The following is a 23,982-nucleotide window of genomic DNA, read 5'->3' on the forward strand; positions in this document are numbered from 1 at the left end:
ATAACATAAAAATATTCATATTTTATATCTTTATAATATGCATTTATATGTCTATTCCTGGTATTCTTTTAGTCTTGCTTACACAGTGGCCCTGCACAAGATAACTTTTCTAAGAAAGTAAGGTCTTGCCACCTCATTTTTAATGTTCAGGTCTAGATGTTGGAGGCAGGATAGGTTCTGGTGATGCTGTATTGCTCTTCATTTTGTTGTATGTACTTGTGCCTTGACGTCTGCCCATCTCCTTGTGGTTCCTTCTTGGTCTTATCTGTGTACTTGGTTCAGAAAGAGCTGACAGATGCAGGAAGTCTCTCTCTCTTGTCCAGATGGGAGTTCTCTTGTCCAAATGAGAACTCCTGGGCAGGATGGAAGCTCTTATCTGGACTGGAAGTCTCTGGTCCAGAAGGGAAGTTGGGAGCAGGATGGGAGCTGGGGGCCGGTCTCTAAGTCTCAGGAGGCGACTGGGGTCTTGGGTCGATGGGGGTGGGGGCAGGGCGCAGAGATTGCAGGGGCTGCCAGGGGGCTTGGGAAAGGGGATCCCTCCTGGTGGGGCTAGAAGAGGACCTGCCGGGTGGCCAGAACCTGGGGCCAAGTTGGGCAGGTCTTTCCAGAGTGTCTGGTGCCTAGGGGTGGGGTCCGGGTTGGGCCCGGATACTCACCTCTTGTCCAGGAGGGAAGTTGGGGGCAGGATGGGAGCTGGGGGCCGGTCTCTAAGTCTCAGGAAGTGGCTAGGGTCTCGGGCAGATGGGTTTGGGGGCAGGGCACAGAGATTGTAGGGATTGTAGGGGCTGCTGCCCGGTGGCCAGAACCTGGGTCCAAGTTGGGCAGGTCTTCCCAGTGTGGCTGGTTCCCAGGGATGGGTTCCAGGTTGGGCCCGGATACTCACCTCTGGTCCAGAAGGGAAGTCGGGGGCCACCTCATTTTTAAAATCAATTTATTCCAACAGTCTTTGCCCATCAACATAAATCCCTGAGTAGGGCAGATGTATTCCACCCAATCTAATTTTGTTTCTGGATATGCCACATCATCACTAAGTGTATAGTAGGAGGAGGCTTGTATTTTTCTCTGATTTTCATATTCCTGAGTAATTACAGGGGCTGATGATTCAAGAATAACTCAGAGGCTCAACATGAGATCTCTGCCTTATTTATGTGAATAAAATCCCTAAGACATAAGGAAGACCTTCAAGTAGATGATGATATCTCCCTAAAAGAAGGAGGGGTATTAAGCTCAGGGCATTCCTGGGGAATCTTAGAAGCAGTATTTCTAGAGGAAGTCATAAATGTTTCCTAAAAAAATTCCCATCAGCCTAATACCCAAAAGATGTTCAAATATGAATGACACCCCAAGCATGCCACACATGAAGATCAAAGCCTAATATGGCATGGTGGACATCTTGTGGCTCAGCTTTGCTGGATCTGTGTGTATCAGCTTTGCAGACTTTATGGCTTTTACCATTTCCATCAGAAAGGGCTCCACCAACATTGACATCTTCTCTCTTTAGAGGTTATCACCTTCTTTCTATGCTAAGGTTTAGCTCTAGTATGAAGATTTTGAAAGAGAACAAATGATGAGATTTTTTTTGAGCATTTTTGTGTTTTTTTGGGGGGGTTGGGTTTGCTTTGATGTCAACAATTTGAGCACTAGGTGAAGGATTTGTCAAATTGAATGCACTTGGTGACTGTCATTTTTTAAGGTCAACAAGAAACAGGAATTATATATGGTATAATATGGGATACAATTATGTTGTTTCTCAGAAGTATGAGTTTTGTGATATACAGCCATTGTCATATTTCTTTTGTTCTATATTTGTATTATTATCACAATCATCATCATCATTATTATTATTATTATTATTATTATTATTATTATTATTACTGAGACAGGGTCTTTGTATTCCTGGCAGTCCTGGAACTGACTATGTTGACCAGGATGGCCTCAGACTCACAGAAATATTCTTGCTACTGCTTCCTAAGTGCTGAGATTGAAAGCTTGGATTATTTTCAATTTTAGATGTACGGCAAGATAAATGTTTTTATTACAGGAATGCCTTGGTGGTGGAGATAGGGTTTAGTGGGTAAGAGCACTGTTCTTCCAGAGGACCAGGATTCAATTTTCAACACACACAATAACTCACAACTGTTTTTATCTACAGCATCTGGGAATCTGATGCCCTCTACAGGACAACACAGGCATCAGAGAAACATGTAGTGCACAGAAAATTTTGTAGGCAAAAGTACCCATACACATAAAGAACAAACCACACAGTTACTGTTGTAGAATTTTAATTGAATATAAACTCTGATATTTTATAACACATAAAATTTCAATAAACCCTTTCATAAGTTTCTTATCTTTATTTTTCTATTATGTTTACTTGTGCCTTTTAAGTAGAGAACACCATATAAAGAACATGTCACATGGTTCACAATGGTATTTTTCAGTCCTGTATGAACAGTCTGATATCTTCTAAGAATTCTAAGGATATGTCATAGTCTTTGCATTTGTGAAGTTTCTTTCCATTATGAATTTCCTGATGTTCTCTAAGATATTAGCAGCTGGTGAAAGACTTGTCACATTCCTTACACCTGTAAAATCTCTCTCCAGTGTGTACATTCTGATGTGTTCTAAGACTTGACATAAAGTTAAAGAGTTTTTCACATTCAAGGCATTTTTAAGGTTTCACTTCAGTATGAAATTTCCGATGTTGTCTAATAAATGAGTATGTAGTAATATATTTGTCACATTTGCTACATTAGTAAAAATTTCTCTCTAGTGTGTAGTTTCTGATGTTGTCTAAGAGTTAAACCAGTAGATAAACATTTGCCACATTCCTTACATCTGTAAGGCTTCTCTCCGGTATGAACCCTCTGGTTTCTTTTAAGATGTTACTAATGGATAAAGGACATATCATATTACATGTCTCTCTCCAGTGTGAAACCTCTGATGTCTTCTAAGATTTTCAGAACTTATAAAGTATTTATTACATTTCTCACAACTGTAAGGTCTCTCGTCTGTATGGATTCTCTGACATCTTTTCAAATGTGAAACCTGAGTGAAGGACATGGCACATTCTACACATTTGTAAGGTTTCTCTCCAGTATGAATTATCTGATGCTGTTTAAGGTTTGAGCACCTAGTAAAATATTTGTCACATTCCCTACATTTGTAAAGTTTCTCTCCAGTATGTAGTTTTTGATGCCTTTGAAGGGTTGAACAAGTAGAGAAAGATAAGCCATATTCCTTACATCTGTACGATCTCTCGCTAGTATGAATCCTTTGATGTGTTTTAAGTTTTGAGTTCTGGGTAAAGGACTTGTCGCATTCCATACATTTGTAAGATTTCTCCCCAATGTGAATTCTCTGATGTCTTGTAAGATTTGAGCAATGGGAAAAGGATTTCTCACATTCCTTACATCTGTAGGGTCTCTCTCCAGTATGAACATTCTGATGTTTTTTAAGATGTGAGTGTTGGATAAAGGACATGTCACATTCCATACATTTGTAAGGTCTCTCCCCAGTGTGGATCCTCTGATGTCTTCTAAGATTTTCAGAACTTCTAAAGTATTTATCACATTCCTCACAACTGTAAGGTTTCTCTCCAGTATGAATTCTCTGATGTCTTTTCAAATGTGAAACCTGAGTAAAGGACATGTCACATTCTCCACATTTGTAAGGTTTCTCTCCAGTATGAATTTTCTGGTAGTTTTTAAGATTTGGTCACCTAGTAAAAGATTTGTCACATTCCTTACATTTGTAAAGTTTCTCTCCACATGTTGATGGACAGGATCATATTTGCAATAGTTCCCTGAAAATTAGTACAATTCAGATTAGCAGGGCTGCTATTAAACTTTTGATAAATGATGGTCAACCTCAGTTTTCTCTAATTATAAGTCAACCAGCAACCACTTCAACATTTTTATTTCACTGTAATATTTCAATATATTCTCACAAAAACAGCAAAACAGCCTTCAAAGGTCTTTGATTATTAAAATGATTTGTTTTTATCAAAATTGTCTAATGGCACAGGATGGATCAGGAAAACTTGGAATCAGTAATTAGCTTTGTGACAGCTCATGGCTGTAGGACTATGGGACAAGAAAAACCTCAGTTACATCTTATAGTTACAACATGCAGGTTGCATCATGGGGCCATAAAAACTATAGTAAAATAATGATCAGGAATCCTTTAAAGTGGAATTGAATATCACAAAAACATTTTTTCCTCTTGCTTTCTCTTTCACTTGAAGCCTTCAAGGTTGTCCCGCTAATACACTAACCCACCATACTTGTGGATACTCTCTGTTCTCCACATTCCTGGGGAATCTCATTTGCTCTGGTCAGGTGTCCAGGTCTGCCTTTCATCAACCACATGTTCTGTGAGGTAGCCCATGAATCATGATAGATTTTTTAGAAGGAATACAGAAGTCTAACATAATACTGTGATTATTACATGAAGAAAACACAAAGTAGAGGAATCAAAATGATGTTCAATGGCTCTTTCCCATCAGAATCTTTAGCATAAAGTACTTCTCAATTTGCACATTTGAGCTTTTCCCACAATTGAAATGGCATGAGGTAGAGTGATGTATCTGAAGCTTAAAAATATGGGTATAAATATTATATGATACTAAATTTCTGAATGCATTGTGGAACCAAATTAGGGGTCTCTGACACTTCTAACATTCAAAATGGAAAGAAAAATATTAAATACCATGAAAGTTTGTGTTCTACTACCAAACTTTCCATAGTCTTCTGTTCTTTCTAAGAAAGCTTAAGAGAGAGTTTACAATCTATAAAGCCAGTGTGTAAAAGGATTACTTAGAAGCAAATGTCCTTACCAACATTGACCAGGTTGCTGTAATTCTCCTACATCATATCAATGTACAAAGCCCTCTGAGCATTGTGCAGGCATTCCCACTCCTCTTGGGAGAAGTCCACAGTCACATCCTGAAATGTCAGTGGACCCTGAAACAAAAAAGTTCTTAGACCACATGCTACCAGACAGAGTGTTTCCCTGGATATAAGTAGACTTGAGAAAATGAGGGATGTAGAGGATGAAGACAATGCCATAATAAGATGATTTCACTATATTCGCATCATATGATGGATTTTCTAACTCTGTGGAAAGAGGATAACACAATAGGCTTACATACAATATACACAAAACAACACACATTTAAGGTATGGACATGATGTCTATCTATTATGGATGCTGTGTTTATGTCCCATAGGATAACAGTGTACATGTCACAGAATGAAAATTCATGATGAGGAAATGTGCTTTAATTGCTGTACCTGTAGATCATAGTAAGAACCTGCCACTCAACATTAAACCACATATGTTTGAACATCTAATTTTTGACAAAGAGGCCAAAACTGTACAATGGAAAAAAGAAATCATCTTCAACAAATGGTGCTGGCATGACTGGATGTCAATATGTAAAAGGCTGCAAATGAATCCATATCTGTCACTGTGCACCAAGCTTAAGTCCAAGTGGATCAAAGACCTCAACATAAATCCAGTTACTCTTACCCTGATAGAAGAGAAAGTAGGTAGTACTCTTGAACGCATTGGCACTGGAGATCACTTCCTAAGTGTAACACCAGTACCACAGACACTGAGAGCAACAATTAGTAAATGGGACCTCCTGAAACTGAGGAGGTTTTTCAGGGTGAGGTACACAGTCCATAAGACAAAAGAAGAGCATACAGAATGGGAAAACGTCTTGACAAACCCCACATCTGACAGAGGGCTGATATCCAGAATATATAAAGAACACAAGAAACTACACATCAAAATACCTAAAATCCAATTAAAAAATGGGCTATAGAGATAAACAGAGAACTCTCAACAGAAGAAGCTCAAATGGCTCAAAGACATTTAAGGAATTGCTCAACATCCTTACTCATCAGGGAAATGCAAATCAAAATGACTTGAGATACCATCTTATACCTGTCAGAATGGATAAGATCAAAAACACTGAAAGCAGCTTATGTTGGAGAGGATGTAGAGCAAGGGGAACACTCCCACACTGTTGTTGGGAATGCAAACTTGTACAGCCACTTTGGAAATCAGTATGGTGGTTCCTCAGAAAATTGGAAATCATTCTTCCTCAAGACACAGCTATACCATTCTTGGGCATATACTCAAAGAATGCTCAATCATACCACTAGTACACATGCTGAACTATATTCATAGCAGCATTTTTTTGTAATATCCATAACCCTGGAAACAACCTACATGCCCTTCCACTGAAGAATGGATACAGCAAATATGCTATAATAAACAAGTACAACTCAGCAAATAAAAACAATAACATCATGAGGTTTGCAGGCAAATGAATGGAACTAGAATAAAATCATCCTCAGTGAGGTAACCCAGCCTCACAAAGACAAACATGGTATGTACTCACTCATAAGTAGATACTAGATGTAAAGCAAAAGATAACCAGACTTCATCTCATAGCTCCAGGGAGGCTAACTAGTAAAGAAGACCCTCGGAAATACACAGGGATTGCCCAGCTCTAGAGAAATGGATGATATCTACATGAGCAAACTGAGGGTGAGGGAAGGTAATGGAGGGCAAGTGTTGGGGGAAAGAGAGCATAGGGGAGCAGGAGGTCCTAGCTTGATCAGGAACAGAATGGGAGAACAAGGAAAGACACCACACTGAAGGAAGACACCATGGGAACAGAAAGAATCAGAGTGCTAGACAGTTCCCCAGGAATCCACAAAGATGACTTCTCTATAGTCTACTGGCAGTGGACGAGAGGGTGCCTTAGCTGACCTACTCTTGTGATGGGATGGCTGAACATCCTAACTGTCATGATAGAACCCTCATCCAGTGACTGATGGAAGTAGATGTAGAAATTCATGGCCAAGCCACAGGCAGAGATCCAGGAGCCTAATCAATGAGAGAGAGGAGGGATCATAATAGTAAGAAACATTGAGACCATGACTAGAAAAATTAAAGAGACAACCTATCAAACTAGTGGAAACATATGAACTGTGATCCAATAGCTGAGGAACCCCCATGGAACTGGACTAGGTATTCTGGATAAGTGAGACAGTTGTTTACCTTAAACTGTTTAGGGGGCCCCCAGGCAGCTGCCCTGGAACCTGTCTTTAGTGCATGAGCTGGCTTTTTGGAATGCAAAGCCTATGCTGAGACACTTTGCTCAGCCTTGGTGCAGAAGGAGGTTGTTAGATCTACCTCAACTGAAAGTATCAGGCTCTGCTGACTGCCCAGGGAGGACCTTGCCTTGGAGGAAGTGGGAATGGGGGTGGGTTGGAGAGGGAAGGCTGTGGGGTGAAAGGAGGGAGGACAGGGGAATCTGGGGTTGATATGTAAGTTGAATAGAAAATCTCCTAATAAAAAGTAAAATAAAATAAATTTTAGGAAATAAAAAAAGAGAAAAAGAATCTGCCACTCAATCAATTCTATGCATTCCTTGGCGTTTCATGGTTATATTCTAACTTGCTCAGTTTGTATGTTTAAATTCTATGTCCAATACCATTCCATTAATAAGCAAAGTGGTACATATGAAAGGTAGAATTCATGGTTGATTAGATAAGCAAAGAATTTTCCTTTTTTCCACAGTAACAATGTGTGTAATAACAAAGCATACTGTCAATTTTAACATTAACATGCAAAAACAGGTAATATATGGCATTATTTTATAAGCATTTTGATCCAATACCAAGCAGGTAGAAAAATCTGCATCAACCACATTTTATATAATCTAAATTTTCCCTAATAAATTATGAATATTCTAACATAGGCAAATAAAAAATGTCAGAAGTTTTGAAGAACATTTCATTCATGAATAGCTACAAAAATTGGGGAAAGTCTTGTTACAGGATTGTCGATTACACTGAGTGCGAAATACCATCACTTTTCAAAGGTAATAGTGTACAGAAAACGAGTTCAGGAGAAAATGTGAGAATTTTTTGTGCCTGAAATTTGTAGTTTTTAATGTGTTCCTTTTTTAGTAGTTATTCTGTACTGTCTAACAATTTTAGGTTAGTGGAGTTTATGATTCTTCCTTTATTTCTGTCAAACTGCACATTGGTGATATATTCTCTCTGAGTCATGAATCAAGAATAAATGCAAACCTGGCAGTTAGAGCTCATTCCCCAAATCTCTGCTTTAAAACTTTGCAGGTTCAGGGTTGAAGAGTAGAGTCATGACTCTCACAGGAAATGACTAGAAGAAAGCAATCATGAGGAATGTTCTTTCTGCTTTAAATGTGATGGATTGTGCACATCCATCAGTCAGTGTCCTCAAGACATTATTTCTGATGCATTCCATGTAATGCTACCTAATGAGTCCCAGGCAGTAATGGCTACACAGTGGGATCCTGTTTAGGCAATAAAAAAGGAATAAAAATGCTGATCTCAAGCCAGGTGTGTTGGTGAATGCCTTTAATCCCAGCACTTACAAAAGGAGATATATAGACCTCTGTGAGTTTGAGGCCAGTAAGTATTACAGTGCCACTTCTAGAAGAGACAGGGCTATACATATACAACTTGTCTCAAAATACAAAACATAACAAAAAACCAAAACACTAATCTCTCCAGTTTAGCATGTTACAACTTAGCACTCTAACCAAGTGTGTGATGTGAATAGCAATTCTCCTGAGACAAACAGATAGCAGTTGTCAAAAACATGTGGAGACATCATAATTACCATGATATTAAACACCAAAGAGAAAGAAGTAGACCACTGTGGTACTTTGAATGTAATTAGCCACCATTGGGAGTGGCACTATTAGGAGGTGTGGCTTTGTTGAAGTAGGTATGGTCTTGTTGGAGGGAGTGTGTCACTGTGGGGGTGAGATTGGAGATCTCTTTGTTTAAGCTTCACTCAATGTGACACTCAGTTGACCTCCTGTTGTCTGGAGATGTAGGACTCTCAGCTACTACTCCATCTTGTCTGCCTATATGCTGCCATGATGATAATAGACTGAAGCTCTGAAACTGTAAGCTGGCAGGCACCTCAATTAAATGCTTTCCTTTATAAGAGGTGCCATGGTCTCAGTGTGTCTTCACAGCAATTTCATTCTTAACAAGTCAACTACATTCTGAATCTACACTCAAGAACATGATTTTCATGGTAGGATCAAGCCACTTGTTCAAGCCTGTTCTGCACTGTCTAGTGTCCTTAAATATTTACTATTAGGAACCGAGTATTACTTAGCATTAAAAAACAAGCTTTGTCTCTTAAGTGCATTTAGTGCTAAGATATGAAATCTCTCATGTGCTTCAATATGAGCTCTTTAAAACCATGATTCCCTCAAAACAATGAGGTTCCTCTCTGCATTCCTGAGCACTGAACGTGCCCTGTGGCTGCTGCTGAAGCCCAACATGACAGAGACAAAATGGGTATTCATGAAAAAAAATGTACCCTTCTTATGCCAATGGAGATTGAGAGCCCAATATGGCCAGCTTTGGCAAGTATTTATGTATACCTAGGAACTATAGCCATGAGATTGGATTCACCAGAAGAGCTGCCAGCTAAAGACAAACAGGGATCAAGAAAAACGGGTCTCACGGTTATGTTCCTGGAGTTGTATCCATGTCAGTGGATGTCCACACAACCCAGAAGAGTCTCTGACACTGCTGCTGTTGCTGCTGTTGCTGTTGTAACAATGGCGCACACCGCTGCCACTGTTTCTGGGATTACCATTTCATAATTGCTTACTACAGCTAGCACAGTGGAGACCCTGGCAACAAAAGTAGCTACCACAGTTAGTCAATCTTTCATTCTATTGGGCATGATAAACTTCATTCAGTAGTTATATATATCTCAATTGGCTTTGAAAATTATAAATTTATAAACTCAAGTTCTAGTTGCTTTTGGGATACTATCTTACAAGGACTCCACTGTACATTATGGCTCGTTAAGGAAGGAAATGGCTCAGTTGCCTTTAGCCTACTGCCCATGGGTGAGATAGGACCTCTGTTGGTCTTTTCTGTACTGAACACACAGATTGCAAGCCCAGTTCCACTTTGAGATCTTTGGCAGCAATTAACCATGCAGCTCACACACAATTGAGCCAGTATGAAAATGAGTATTAAGAGATGGGTAATGCCTGGGGGGCACTCACCAACCTAAGACAGACCACCTGTGTGGCCTGGGCAGGTGTCTCCATGACGGGTAAGGTGACCTGCTGATGTCCCACACAACCCAGGAAAGAAACTCATTTTTTAACAAAAGGGGGACCTGCAGGGCCCTGGCCCCTGTTTAGGGTAACTGTGGCCTTGCTTGCAGACATTGACCTTGATATCCTCCCAATCCTAATTCCCCGCCAGGTTCCACCCTCCTGAATGCTTAAGGGAAGTTCCTTGTCTGTGTATCCTGAATAATGGGCGTTAACAGCTTAGATGCAAGATTGTAAAACATCAGTAGCAAATTTCTGCCCTCCAGGGTCTTTCCACTGTACTGTAAGCCTGTATTTAAGACCTCCTACCCCCTTCAAAAAATGACATTCCACATTTAAAATATATATATAAATGAATACAGCGAATGTAATCTGTAATCTATGAATACAAAAAATGTGATTAATATCATGATTGTAAGTAATGAATATCATGAGTGTAATTTAAAAAAATAAATAAAAAATCTATGATTCAAAAGAGTGGGACAGTTACCACAAATAAAGCCTTCATAACACAGAATTCCTCACTCACTAATATATACAGATATAGCCCTTATTCTAAAACAATTAAGCATCACAGCAATGAATTTTTTGTTCATGTGCTAAAATGGAATTTTTTTCAAAATTACTAGTCATAATTTCATGTGAGATACTTATTCTTCGGGAAAAATAATCTGGGAAGATCAGAATGAATAAAAATGCTGTAAGTGTGGATTTATGAAATTACAGTATATACCTGTACTCATAAATACAGCATGGTACAGTCATTTAAAAGAAGTGGATGATAATAGATTGTGATAGAGGACCCAGAAAGAAAGAAAAATAAAAAAGCTAATGTACTTATTTGACAAAGGAGGCAAAAAGATGCAGCATAAAAATGTAGCCTTTTTACAAATGGTGTTGGTAAAACTGAATGCAGCAGAAGAATGGAATTAGATACTTATCTTTCATTTGTATAAAGACCATTTAAAGTGGATCAAAAAATCTTATTTCAAATCAGAAACACATAGACAACTAGAAAACGTAGAGAGGATCCTTCCGGATTTTGGGATAGGCAAGGTCTTATTGATTAGAAAGAAAACCAACAACAGAGGAAGTGAAACAATGGGACTACATGAACAGAAAAAGTTTCTCTTTGGAAACCATCAGCACAGCACACAGACACCCAAGTGATGGAAGAGAATCTGTACCAGTGACATTGTTGATAGTGGCTCATACCTAGAATTTACCAGGAATTACAGAAATTAAATACCAAGGAAATTATACTGCCATTTATAGATGCTCAAAGGACCTGAACAGACATTTTTAAAGACAAATACACAAATGGCCAATAAATATTGCAAAAGAGTTCAGGATCCCTAAAACATGCCATCATGGAATCCCAAATTAAAACTGCTTTAAAATATCACCTCAGCCCAGGTTGAGAATGGCTGTCATCAACTAACCAGAAAACAAGTGTTAGGCAAGGTGAGAAGAGAAAGGAACTCTTATTCACTGTTGATGTGGGTGTGTGAAAATTATACACTCAGTGTGGTAATGAGTTTCAAGATTATTAAAAAAAATTGAAGATAGAACTAATGTATGACCCAGCAATGTCACTCCTTGAAACATAATTTGAAAACTCCACACCCCATTACAGATATATTCACACTCCACATTCACTGTTACTGCCTTCAACATGGCAAAGTATTAGAATTAAGCTAATTATATGAAAACTGTACACATACATAATGGAATACCATTCAGCTAAGGAGAAAATTGCAGGAAAATGATTAGACATAGAATGTGTAATATTAAGTTGGTCACACAGTGTCAGAAAGAGGAAATCACATTTTACCTTATATGTAGAAACTGGCCAATAATGTGTGTCTATGAGAAACAAAATACATGGGGGCTCAGCAGAACATGGAGAAAAGAGATCAAGAAAGGTTAAATGACAAGGTTGAGGTAGGACTGAATGCAGATAATGAACAATGGTTATGAAAAAGGATATAAACTAAGTAATTTTCTAGCTGTGATTTTTCCAAAGTAATTTTTCTTTTTCTCTGATGGATAAGTTGATAAAAATATATTCAATAACAAAAATATAAAGCCCCATTTGATAGACTCCAGAGCTTAAGTTCCCAATGAACTCTAACTAAATAAAATTGCAATATTTGTACAGTACTTGTACAGTAATTAAGTCCTGTTAATATCAGTGTGTGTGTTGTTCATTTAGAACAATTGTCATAATAAAATTTAAAATATTGTCATTAGCAGAAAATTAAAGGTTTGCAATATCTGAACAGAAAGACAAGCATGGTATGTACTCACTCATAGGAGGATAGTAGATGTGAAACAAGGATGACTGGACTGCTACTCACATCACAAGTGAGGCTACATGGAAAACAGGACCCCAAGAAAGACACGTGGATCACCCAATGACGGAGAAATGGATGAGATCTACCTGAACAGCCTGGACATGAGTGGGAGCATTGAACGGTGAGGATAGAGGGAAAGAGAGTGGGAGATCCCACCTAGATCAAGAACAGAGAGGGAGAACAAGGAAAAGGAGACCATGGTAAATGAAGACCACATGAGAAAAGGAAGAAACAAAGTGCTAAAGAGGCCCACAGAAATCCACAAAGATACCCCCACAAAAGACTGCTGGCAATGGCCGAGAGACAGCCAGGACTGACCTACTCTGGTGATGGGATGGCCAAACACCCTAATAGTTGTGCCAGAAACCCCATTCAAGGACTGAGGAATCTGGATGCAGACATCCACAGCTAGGCCCTGGGTGGAGCTCCAGGAGTCTAATTAGCGAGAAAGAGGAGGATTTATATGAGCAAGAATTGTTGAAACCACGGTTGGATAAAGCACAGGGACAAATAGCCAAACAAATGGAAACACATGAACTATGAACCAAAGGCTGAGGGGCCCCCAGCTGGATCAGGCCCTCTGAATAGGTGAGACAGTTGATTGGCTTGATCTGTTTGGGAGGCATCTAGGCAGTGGTACCAGGTCCTGGGCTCGCTGCATGAGATAGCTGTTTGAAACCCAGGACTTGTACAGGGACGCTTGGCTCAGTCTGGGAGGAGGGGCCTGGACCTGCCTGGACTGAGTCTACCAGGTCGATCTCAGTCCTCGAGGGTGGCCTTGATCTGGAGGTGGTGGAAATGGGGATTGGGCTGGGGGGAAGGGGCGGGGGGGGGGGCAGGATGGGGGAGAACAAGGGAATCTGTGGCTGTTATGTAGAACTGAATAGTATTGTAAAATAAAAAAAAAGACTTTATGACTTTCAACATTTCCATCAGAAAGGGCTGAGCCAACATTGACAGCTCCTCTCTTTACAGGTTATCACCTTCTTTTTATGTTAAGGTTTAGTTCTAATATGTTTTTCTAATATGAAGATTTGAAAGTGAACAAATGATGATATGATAAGATAAAAAAGGACATTATGGAATCTACTTTTAAAAAGGAACTACTTGTTTTAAATAAGATAAATAAGGGAGGTTTAGAAGGGATGGCCTTACTAGGGGAAGTATATCACTTTCAGATTTCAAAGCTAAATGCAAGTCTCAGTTTGCTCTCTCTGTTTCCTGTTTGCAGTTCAAGATGTAAGCTCTGAGCCAGGTGTAGTGTGGTGTAGTGGTGCACACCTTTAAGCCCAGCACTCGGGAGGCAGAGGCAAGAGTTTATCAGATGCTACTGGACTGGACATTGTTAATATATATATAATGGAGTTTTTATCTGATTCTGACAAATGTCAATGGACTAGACATCATTAATGTAATTTTTGGCTGTATATATTGTATATACTTATTGAATACTTTTTTTGTATTAGTTATAAGCTTTCTTTAATTTTAGACAAAAAGAGAGGAAATGTGGTGGTATTGTGTTCCGCAAAATATTGTGTACCTTAAGATACTTATATAAACCCGAAAGGAAACACAAAAATGCTCCAATAAAGTCTTATTGTTTGTTCACTTTCAAATCTTCATATTAGAGCTAAACTTTAACATAGAAAGAAGGTGATAACCTGTAAAGAGAGAAGCTGTCAATGTTGGCACAGCCCTTTCTGATGGTAATGATAAGACTTTATTGGAGGATTTGGGTGTTTTCTTTTGGGTTGGGTTTGCTTTGATGTCATCAATTTGAGCATTAGGTAAAGGATTTGTCAAATTGAATGCATTTTGTGACTAAACCAAGACTAAAAATTAGAACAAGAGAGGCACTCTCAGACACAGACACCACCTGCACCGCACAGAGGAAGAGATGAGTAGACGCCAGTGCAAAAATACAGGCAACAACATAAAGACCTATATGGCAACATCAGAACCTAGTGATTCTACACCTGCAAGACCTAAACATACCATGACAGAAGAAACAGAAGAAATCAACACTAAAAATGACATTAAGAAGATGATAAAGGCCCTTAAAGAAGAAATAAAACATTCCCTCAATGAGGAAATAAAAACTTTCCTTAAAGAGGAATTGAAAAACTACCTTAAAGAGGAAATAAAAACTTTCCTTAAAGAGGAAATAAAAAACTCCCTTAAAGAGGAAATAAAATCTTCCCTTAAAGAGGAAAGGAAAAACTCCATTAAAGAGGAAATAAAAAACTCCCTTAAAGAAATGGAAGAAAAAACGAACAAAAAATGGGAAGAAATCAAATCAAGCCAAGAAAAAGCAATTAAACAGATGAAAGAAACATTCCAAGATCTGAAAAATGAATTTGAGACAATAAAGAAAACACATGCTGAGGGAATGCTGGAAATAGAAATCCTGACAAAACGAACAGGAACTACAGAAACAAGCATAACCAACCGATTGCAAGAGATGGAACAGAGAATCTCTGACACTGAAGACACGATAGAGAAAATAGATTCGTCAGTCAAAGAAAACAATAAAGACAAAAAAGTCCTAACACAAAACGTCCAGGAAATTTGGGACACCATGAAAAGACCAAACCTAAGAATAATAGGGATAGAAGAAGGAGAAGAATACCAACTCAAAGGCACAGAAAATATATTCAACAAAATCATAGAAGAAAACTTTCCCAACCTAAAGAAAGAAATACCTATGAAGATACAAGAAGCTTACAGAATACCGAATAGGTTGGAGACAAAAAAAAAGTCCCCTCGCCACATAATAATCAAAACACTAAACACACAGAATAAAGAAAAAATATTAAGAGCTGCAAAGGAAAAAACCAAGTAACATATAAAGGCAAACCCATCAGAATAACACCAGACTACTCAATAGAGACTATGAAAGCTAGAAGATCATGGACAAACCTCACGCAGACACTAAGAGACCACGGATGCCAACCCAGACTATTATACCCAGCAAAACTCTCAATCACCATAGGCGGAGTAAACAAAATATTCCAGGATAAAACCAGATTTAATCAATACCTGTCCACAAACCCAGCCCTACAGAAAGCACTAGAAGGGAAAATTCAACCCAAAGAAGCTAAACACATCCATGAAAAATCAAGCAATAGATAATCCTACACCAACATACACCACAGAAGGACAACACAACACAACCAAAAAAATAACAGGAATTAACAATCACTGGTCATTAATATCCATCAATATCAATGGTCTCAACTCACCTATAAAAAGACACAGGCTAACAGAATGGATAAGAAAACAGGACCCATCCTTATGCTGCATACAAGAAACACACCTTAACTCCAAAGACAGACACTACCTCTGAGTAAAGGGCTGGGAAAAGGTTTTCCAAGCAAATGGACCTAAGAAACAAGCTGGTGTAGCTATCCTAATATCTAATAAAATAGACGTCAAACTAAAATCAATCAAAAGAGACCAGGATGGACATTACATATTCATCATGGGAAAAATCCACCAAGATGAAGTCTCGATTCTAAACATTTATGCTCCAAATACAAAAGCACCCACATTCATAAAAGAAACACTATTAAAGTTTAAAACGCACATCAAACCCCACACATTAATAGTGGGAGATTTTAACACACCACTCTCACCAAAAGATAGATCTACCAGACTGAAACTTAACAAAGAAATAAAGGACCTAACAGATGTTATGACTCAAATGGACCTAATAGATAGCTACAGAATATTCCACCCTAACACAAAAGAATATACCTTCTTCTCAGCACCCCATGGAACCTTCTCAAAAATTGACCACATGCTTAGACACAAAACAAATCTCAACAGATACAAAAAAATTGGAATAACCTCCTGTATCTTATCAGACCACCATGCCTTAAAGTTAGAACTCAATAACAACAAAAATTATAGAAAACCCACAAACTCATGGAAACTGAATAATGCCCACCTGAAACATCAATGGGTCAAGGAAGAAATAAAGACGGAAATTAAAGAGTTCCTAGAATTCAATGAAAATGAAAGTACAACATACCCAAACTTATGGGACACTATGAAAGCAGTGCTAAGAGGAAAATTCATAGCTCTAAATGCACACATAAAGAAGATGGAGCAATCCCATACCAATGAATTAACAGCACAACTGAAAGCTCTAGAACAAAAAGAAACAAACTCACCCAGGAGAAATAGACGCCAGGAAATAATCAAATTGAGGGCAGAAATCAACGAAATAGAAAACAAGAGAACAATACAAAAAGTCAATGAAACAAAGAGTTGGTTCTTTGAAAAAATCAACAAGATAGACAAACCACTAGCCAAATTAACCAAAAGGCAAAGAGAGAGCACCCAAATTCACAAAATCAGAAATGAAAAGGGAGACATAACAACAGACAATGAGGAAATCCAGAGAATCATCAGATCATACTTCAAAAACCTGTACTCCACAAAAATGGAAAACCAGGAAGAAATGGACAATTTTCTGGATAAATACCAAATACCAAAATTAAATCAAGACCAGATAAACCATTTAAATAGACCAATAACCCCTAAAGAAATAGAAACAGTCATCAAAAGTCTCCCAACTAAAAAAAGCCCAGGACCAGATGGTTTCAGTGCAGAATTATACCAGACTTTCAAAGAAGAACTAATACCAATCCTCTTCAAAGTGTTCTACACAATAGAAACAGAAGGAACACTACCAAACTCTTTTTATGAGGCTACAATTACCCTGATACCCAAACCACACAAAGATGCAACAAAGAAAGAGAACTACAGACCAATCTCCCTCATGAATATTGATGCAAAAATACTCAACAAAATATTGGCAAACTGAATCCAAGAATACATCAAAACAATCATCCATCACGACCAAGTAGGATTCATCCCAGGGATGCAAGGATGGTTCAACATACGGAAATCAGTCAATGTAATACACCATATAAACAAACTGAAAGAAAAAAACCACATGATCATCTCCCTAGATGCTGAAAAAGCCTTTGACAAAATCCAACACCCCTTCATGATAAAGGTCTTAGAAAGAATAGGAATACAAGGAACATTTCTAAACTTAATAAAAGCAATTTATAGCAAACCAACAGCAAACATCAAATTAAACGGAGAGAAACTCAAAGCGATACCACTAAATTCAGGAACAAGACAAGGCTGTCCACTCTCCCCATATTTATTCAATATAGTACTAGAAGTTCTAACTAGAGCAATAAGACAACAAAAGGAGATCAAAGGGATACAAATTGGCAAGGAAGAAGTCAAACTTTCACTATTTGCAGATGATATGATAGTATGCATAAGTGACCCCAAAAACTCTACCAGGGAACTTCTACAGCTGATAAACTCCTTCAGTAAAGTGGCAGGATACAAGATCAACTCAAAAAAATCAGTAGCCCTCCTATACACAAATGGTAAAAGGGCTGAGAAAGAAGTCAGAGAAACATCACCCTTTACAATAGCCACAAATAATATAAAATACCTTGGGATAACACTAACTAAACAAGTGAAAGACCTTTTTGATAAGAACTTTAAATCTCTAAAGAAAGAAATTGAAGAAGATATCAGAAAATGGAAGGATCTCCCATGCTCATGGATAGGTAGGATTAACATAGTAAAAATGGCAATCTTACCAAAAGCAATCTACAGATTCAATGCAATCCCCATCAAAATCCCAACACAATTCTTCACAGACTTGGAAAGAAAAATACTCAACTTTATATGGAAAAACAAAAGACCCAGGATAGCTAAAAGAATCCTATACGATAAAGCAACCCTTGGAGGCATCACCATCCCGGACCTCAAACTCTACTATAGAGCTATAGTAATAAAAACAGCTTGGTACTGGTATAAAAACCGACATACGGACCAATGGAATCAAATTGAAGACCCTGACATTAATCCATGCACATATGAACACCTGGTTTTTGACAAAGGAGCCAAAACTATACAATGGAACAAAGAAAGTATCTTCAACAAATGGTGCTGGCATAACTGGATGTCAATATGTAAAAGATTACAAATAGATCCATATCTGTCACCATGCACAAAACTCAAGTCCAAGTGGATCAAAGACCTAAACGTAAATCCAGTTACACTAAACTTAATAGAAAAGAAAATAGGAAGCACTCTTGAACGCATTGGCACCGGAGACCATTTCCTAAATAAAACACCGACAGCACAGACCCTGAGCACAACCATTAATAAATGGGACCTCTCAAAACTGAGAAGCTTTTGCAGGGCAAAAGACACAGTCAATAAGACAAAAAGACAGCCAACAGATTGGGAAAAGATCTTCACCAACCCCACATCTGACAGAGGATTGATCTCCACAATATATAAAGAACTCAAGAAACTAGACATCAAAGCACTGAACAGTCCAATTAAAAAATGGGCTAAAGAGCTAAACAGAGAATTCACAAAACAAGAACTACAAATGGCTGAAAGACATTTAAAGAAATGCTCAACATCCTTAATCATCAGAGAAATGCAAATCAAAACGACTGAGATACCACCTTACACCTGTTAGAATGGCTAAGATCAAAAACACCAATGACAACCAATGTTGGAGAGGATGTGGAGCAAAGGGAACACTCCTCCACTGTTGGTGGGAATGTAAACTTGTACAACCACTGTGGAAATCAGTATGGCGGTTTCTCAGAAAATTAGGAATCAAACTACCTCAAGACCCAACCATCCCACTCTTGGGCATATACCCAAAGAATGCTGTTTCATACCATAAAGATACATGCTTAGCTATGTTCATAGCAGCACTATTTGTAATAGCCAGAACCTGGAAACAACCTAGATGCCCATCAACGGAAGAATGGATGGAAAAATGTGGTACATATACACAATGAAGTACTACTCAGCAGAGAAAAACAATGAAAGCATGAAATTTGCAGGCAAATGGATGGAACTAGAAAAAATCATCCTGAGTGAGGTAACCCAAACCCAGAAAGACAGTTATGGTATGTACTCACTCATTGGTGGATTCTAGATATAAAATGAACAATCAGACCACAACCCATAGAACCATAGAGGCTATATATATAGCATGGACGTCCCTAGGACGACTGTGGCATATAATAAATTTCAGTTTTACTCAATTATTGAAAAAAAATAGCCAAATGAATGGAAACACATGAACTATGAACCAAAGGCTGAGAGGCTCCCAGCTGGATCAGGCCCTCTGAATAGGTGAGACAGTTGATTGGCTTGATCAGTTTTGGAGGCATCTAGGCAGTGGGACCAAGTCCTGTGCTCATTCCATGAGTTGGCTGTCTGAAACCTGGAACTTATGCAGGGACACTTGGCTTAGTCTGGGAGGAAGGGACTGGACCTCCCTGGACTGAGTCTACCAAGTTGATCACAGTCCTCGGGGGAGGACTTGTCCTGGAGGAGGTGGGAATGGAGGGTGGGCTGGGGGTAAGGGGAGGGCGTGGGAGGGGGGAGAATAGGGGAACCCATGGCTGATATGTAGAACTGAATGATATTGTAAAATAAAAAATATATATCAAAAAAAAAAATAAAAAATAAAAAAAAGAGACTCCATCGAGGGAAAAAAAAAACAGTCTTAGAAAAAAAAATATTTTGAGACAGGGTCTTAGGTCACTGTGGCTGGGTTTAACTATATAGCTAAAGATGACCTTGGGATGAAAGAATGATGCTTTAAAGTACTGATGTCTTAGCTCTGTGGGGGTGGGGAGAGTTGTGCCTGGTGGTGGCACATGCCTGTAACCCCAGAATCAGGCAGGCAGAAACAGGAGGCTCACAAGTCTTAGGCCAGCTTGGGCTACATACTGAGTTATAAGTCAGCTTTGACAATGCAGCAATAACATACTCTGCCCATAAATAAATACATGAATGGCTCATTAAGTGGATTTTTGTACAGTGACTTCCTTCCAAACAATGCAGTAAAGAAGGGGTGGGGAAGCAGAGTAACTAACTATACAGTGGAGAGACTTGACATACTATCTTAGCCAGGTGACCAAGGTCAACATCAACAAGGCTAATCATGTTGTTCTATTACATGCCCTTGGTATGATGTGGTGCAAATGGTATTTTGCCTCTGTGATCATTCTCTTCAGCAAAACAAAACAAAACAAAACAAAACAAAAACAAAAACAAAAAAAGTAAACCCAACAGTCTTACTTACTAGAAAAACATCACAAATCCCAATTTTGAGGGGTTGTCTACTAAATACTTGATCTAGATAAGTGTGGTGGCCTACCCCTATAAAAAAAACATTCTGGAGACTGAGGCAGAGACTGCTAGTTGAACTCAGCCTGGTTTACAAAGTAAAATCCTGTCCTCCCAAAAGTAAAACAAGGTCAGCAAGAGATGGCTCAGTAGGTAAAGGCACTTGGTACCAAGCCTGAGGACTGTGTTTGATCCCCAAGACTCACATCGTGGAGGGAGAGAATCCACTCCACAAAGTTTGTCCTCTACCTCCATGTAGGACCCCCCCACACACACACTGTAAAATAATAATAAATAAAGAGGAAATCCTTTAAAAAAAGGAAAAGAAACAAATGCCTGAGGGCTATATCTCAGATGTAGAAAGCTTCCTTAGATTGGAGGCTGTCCTAGTTAGGGTGACTATTGCTGTGATGAAACACCATGACCACAAACAACTTAGGGAGGAAAGGGTTTATTTCACTCACAGTTCATCCTCAAAAGCAGTGAGGGTAGGAGCTCAAACAGGGAAGGAACCTGGAGGCAGGAACTGAGGAGTGCTCTTTACTGACTTGCTTTCTCAGCTTACTTTCTTACAGAACTTAGGACCACCAGCCCAGGGATGGCATCACCCACCATGGGCTGGGCCCTCCCCCCTGAATCACAAATTAAGAAAATGCCCTACAGCTGGATCTTATGAAGGCATTTTCTCAATTGAGGTTCCCTCCTTTCAGATAACTCTAGCTTGTGTCAAATGGACATAAAACTAGCCAGGACAGAAGCCCTGGTTTTGATCATCAGCACCACCATAGGAAATAAGAAATAAAAGCAGGGCTGGCGAGATGACTCAGCCGTCAAAAGTACTCATTGCTCTTTGAGAGGACCTAGGTTCAAGTGCCTGCACCCTCATGGCAGCTCACAACTTCAGTCCTCCACAGGGCAGTCTCAGGAGAGCTGACCCTCTTATGACCTCTGAGAGCACCAGGAATGCACATGTTGCACAGACATACATGCAGACAAATCGCTCATGCTCATGTACATCAAATAAATAAAATTTAAAAAGCAAAAACCAATATTCTTAAAAAAAACTTTTTTGATGATTCTTTTTGATTTTTTATGTGCACTGGTGTTTTGCCTGCATGTGTGTCTGTGTGAGGGTGTTGGATCCCCTGGAACTGAAGTTACACACAGTTGTGAGCTGCCATGTGAGTGCTGGGAATTGAACCAGGGTCCTCTGGAACAGCAACCAGTGCTCTTTACCTCTGAGCCATCTCTTCAGCCTCCTCCCCATATTTCTTTTTTAATTTTCAAACATTTATTTATTTTATGTGCATTGGTGGTTTTGCCTGTATGTACGTATGAGGGTGCCAGGGTTTGGAGTTATAGAGAGTTGTGAGCTGCCATGTGGGTGCTGGGAATTGAACCTAGGTCCACTGGATGAGGAGTCAGTGCTCTGAGCCATATCTCCAGTCCCAGGCCCCCAATATTCTTTAAAAGTGTCAAAGTCATCAAAAGGAAGAAAAGTCTAAGACACTGTACTAGTTAAGAATGGATGGGATGTAGAAATAGAAAAATGACACTAATCTCTGAATTCAAGGCCAGCCTGGTCTATAGAGCAAGTCCTAGGACATCCAGGGCGACACAGAGAAACCCTGTCTCAAACTCACCTCCTCCCCCAAAAGGAAAATGACACTAGACAAAAACAAAGAAAATATGACTAAAACCTGAGCTTCAGTTAATAGGAACACATCAGTATTGGCAAGTATATACTTCCAGGTGATGTTGGGTCACTTTCCTGGGTATGAGATCATGGGCCAAGCAGGCCCTCAACTTGATTTGACCTTCTTAGGTACAAGTTGGTTGTTGTTCTGGGTGCATTTCTTGTGGCAGTTGACTACACTGCACCTGGGTTCAGGGGTTAGCAGCATTTCTGACAGATCATCTTGTCCCAGATGTACTTCTGGATGAGCTGGCAAAGGGACAGCTTTGTGATGCCACCACACAGGTGCAGGGGGGACTCTTTATGGATATTGTAGTCTGACAAGGTGTGGTCATTCTCCAGCTGCTTCCTGGTGAACATCAGCTCTGCCGGTTGTGCTGGATGCCTTCTTTATACCTTAGATTTTGGTCCTGAGAATGGTGTCACCGGGCTCAACCCCTAGGGTGACGGTCTTATCCTCAGGTCTTCATGAAGGGCTGCATGCTGGCATCTGCCACTAGGCCATTGTTTAAATAGAAAGAGGGCGCCAGAACTGGAAACATTGGGGTTAAAAAAAACTTTTTAAAAGTTGCCTGGTGTGGTGACACACGACTTTAATTCCAGCACTTGGGTGGCAGAAGCAGAGGCAGGTGGATCTCTGTGAGTTTGAGACCAGCTTGATCTATATAGTGAGTAATTTATCTCAAAAATACCAAATAAATAAATAAATACAATTTAAAAAAAAAAAAGCTAAACTTTAACATAGAAAGAAGGTGACAACCTGTAAAGAGAGAAGCTGTCAATGTTGACACAGCCCTTTCTGATGGTAATGATAAGACTTTATTGGAGGATTTGGGTGTTTTCTTTTGGGTTGGGTTTGCTTTGATGTCATCAATTTGAGCATTAGGTAAAGGATTTGTCAAATTGAATGCATTTTGTGACTGTCATTTTTAATGGACGACAAGAAATATGGATTATATATCGTATAATATGGGATACATTTATGTTGTTTCTCAGAAGTATATCTTTTGTGGTGCACAGCTACTGTCATATTTCTAATGTTCTAAGTATTATTATTACTATTATTATTACTATTATTATTATTATTACTGAGACAGGGTCTTGTATTCCTGGCAGTCCTGGAACTGACTATGTTGAACTCAGACTCACAGAAATCTTCTTGCTGCTGCTTCCTGAGTGCTGGGATTGAAAGCTTGGCATTATTTTCAAGTTTTAGATGTAGGACAAGATAAATATTTTTATTACAGAAGTTTCTTGGCAGTGTAGATATGGTTTAGTGGGTAAGAGCACTGTTTGCTCATCCAGAGGACCAGGGATCAATTTTCAACACACACACACACACACACACACACACACACACACACACACACAATAGCTCACAACAGTTTTTATCTACAGCTTCAGGGAATCTGATGACCTCTACAGGCCTACACAAGCATCAGACAAACATGGAGTGCACAGAAAATTTTGTAGGTAAAAGTTTCCATATATATAAAGAACAATTCACAAAGTTACTGTTGTAGAATTTTATTTGAATATAAACTCTGATATTTTATAACATT

The 23,982-nt window shown here is 39.0% G+C and overlaps 1 pseudogene; it reads right to left on the reverse strand.

Moving 5' to 3' along the window:
* LOC114687673 overlaps positions 1-23,982 on the reverse strand; it is a 60,224-nt pseudogene that overhangs the window by 27,756 nt on the left and 8,486 nt on the right.

Source organism: Peromyscus leucopus, unplaced genomic scaffold, assembly GCF_004664715.2.
Source record: "Peromyscus leucopus breed LL Stock unplaced genomic scaffold, UCI_PerLeu_2.1 scaffold_1270, whole genome shotgun sequence".
Lineage (NCBI taxonomy): Eukaryota > Metazoa > Chordata > Mammalia > Rodentia > Cricetidae > Peromyscus > Peromyscus leucopus.